Genomic DNA, 2615 nt, shown 5'->3' with positions numbered 1-2615 from the left:
CAGCAGGACAAAAATAAATGCAGTTAGATACACACACGCTAACAGAGGACATCTGAGCAGGCTGGGTCTGATCAGCACTTTCAGCTGATACCCTCATGCACCTCAAAACTCAGCACATCCCAATCTGTTGTCACAGAGGTCCTAGTAGTAACTCCCTTGATGAGCAGACCCCACTGTAGTATTGGGCACTACAGGGATCTTTGGCATAGGTAAAAGAAGCATTGCTACAGAGCAAAAGGGGAGGTCAAGAGGAAGAAAGAGTAAGTGAGGTTCAGAGAGAGAGTATAGCACCCAGCTTGACCATAAAAGTTATTTATTGTCAAGTATATGAACTTATGATGAGACCAGTAGTAACAGGCCTACAAGAGAGAGAAATAAAACAGTTACAGTATTACATAGTTTCAGTTAGGTATTTGGGGAAGTCTAGCTCGAGTTTGATTAGCAAAAGTCAGGTTTAGAAAGCTGTGCCTGGAGCAAGAGAGTAAAAGGTTCCTGAAGTCAGGGAGGGAGAGAGAGTTGGGGTCTCACCACTCAGTGAAGCTTGAACCAGTCGAGGTTCCCAGGTGTTGTTGGAGCTTGCAGACAGACAGAGCCCTCAGCACGACCAGTGGAGGGATTCCAGGCAGAAAAGGAGTGGAACCGGTGCAGCTTTGGATCCAAACACCAGGACAGAAACTTGAGCTTGGGTAGGGGTTTTTGTGGAGAACTCACAGTGGCTCAAGGGAGAACAGGAGGTTTCTTTATGGGTAAACAATGGCTTATATGCTGGATAATAGGAACTGATCACTCCCGGCTATGGGTGGCATTACTCTGAGGGAGCTCACAATGCAGACAGGCCGGTGGTTCAGTGTTTTCAGTACCAGTAAAGGAGTCATTACTAGAATTGGTTTGATAACTGCTGAACTGGGTGTGTGTGTGTGTAGACGTGGGTTGATTAACATTTGGAGCAGAGATCCCCCATCATGCAGTGCTCCCCTGCTTTGGTGCCAGAATTTGGTGCGGTCCTTGTCTTGGAATCTCTGTTCTCCATCGTGAATGCTAAAGAAGGTGCATGCCTGTCTCATCTCCCATTTAAATGAGTTGTCATCCGGTTCCATCTCGGATGCAAATGAGACCAGAGGAGTTGCTACACTCTTGTCACCCTTGTCTAGAGGACTTTAGATGCATCTCCCACTGCATCTTCATTGTCTTTTGTAAGTCCTTCCTCTAATCAGTTCTTGTTCAGGCAGAGGTGGGGAGGGGGTGAGTCCTTTGTGAGTCAGACAGGCTGTGTCCTGTGCCAGGGTTCCCCAAGAACACAGAGCTGAGAGGTAACACTTGTTCTCTTAAGGACAGGCAGGTGTCCTGGTCTAGTGATGCTTGGAGGCCTGTCGCAGCAGAGGGAATAGCAGCGTTTGGCTCTATGGCAGTAGGGTAAAGACTAACTTTGGATTTCTCCTCCCCACACAGGAGGTGCCTGGCTGCTGAGCAGAGCAGAGGAAGGACCTGCAAGCCTGGAGCCACCCAGGATTACCCCAGGGAGATTGGGCAAGACGGAGTCCCTGAGACCTGAGCCATTGGTTGTTCTTAAGAGCCAGGGGAGGCCCCAAAAGCAGAGGGAGGATGTAGCACTGAACCAGGTGCCATCTGTCCTTGGGTGTGAGAGTGGAGAAGGAACACATTCCAGAGAGAGCCCTGGGCACAGGGAAGGACTTGTGGAGTTGAAGAGCCATGAGGCAAAGTTGCACTGGACAGAGACCCCGCATATGAGCCAAGTCAGCGGGGAGTGCCTCAAGGGGAAGCAGGAGCTCACCACCAAGCCCAGAGGCAGAGGCCACCCCTGCCCTGAGTTTTGGAAAAGCTTTAGCTTCCCCTCACTCCTAGCTCTCCACAAGATGCGCTATGCTGGGGCAAAGCACCACCTGCGCACCAAGTGTGGGAAGAGCTTCACCTGTTTCTCAGCCCTAGCCGCTCATCGCAAGATCCATCCTGAAGAGGTCCCCCACCACTTAACCAGATTTCGGAGGAGCTTTGTGTGGCATTCGGAGGTAAGAAATCGCCAACATCTGCACAGGGAAAAGCGTCAGTACCATTGTGCCACATGTGGCAAGACCTTCACTCATTTCTTCTCCCTGGCTCAGCACTGGCGCCTCCATGCAAGGGATAAACCACGTCGGTATCTTGAATGTGGGAAAAGCTTCACTTGTTCCACCAACCGGGCACAGCAACAGCGCATCCACAAAGGGCAGAAGGCACACCAGTGCTCTGAATGTGGGAAGAACTTCACTCAATCCTCCCACCTGGCCAACCACCAGCGCATCCACACAGGGGAAAAGTCACATAAGTGCTTTGAGTGTGGGAAGAGCTTTAGCCGCTCCTCCAACCTGGCCAACCACCAGCTCATCCACACAGGGGAGAAGCCACATAAGTGCTTTGAGTGTGGGAAGAGCTTTAGCCGCTCCTCCAACCTGGCCAACCACCAGCTCATCCACACAGGGGAGAAGCCACATAAGTGCTTTGAGTGTGGGAAGAGCTTTAGCCGCTCCTCCAACCTGGCCAACCACCAGCTCATCCACACAGGGGAGAAGCCACATAAGTGCTTTGAGTGTGGGAAGAGCTTTAGCCGCTCCTCCAAC

At 51.3% G+C, this 2615-nt stretch overlaps 1 pseudogene; it reads left to right on the top strand.

Moving 5' to 3' along the window:
• LOC102386319 overlaps positions 1–2615 on the top strand; it is an 11024-nt pseudogene that overhangs the window by 1771 nt on the left and 6638 nt on the right.

The sequence above is a fragment of the Alligator sinensis genome, unplaced genomic scaffold, assembly GCF_000455745.1.
Source record: "Alligator sinensis unplaced genomic scaffold, ASM45574v1 scaffold1105_1, whole genome shotgun sequence".
Lineage (NCBI taxonomy): Eukaryota > Metazoa > Chordata > Crocodylia > Alligatoridae > Alligator > Alligator sinensis.
Note: the sequence above shows the minus strand (reverse complement) of the source record. Positions and strands in the feature narration are given on the sequence as shown.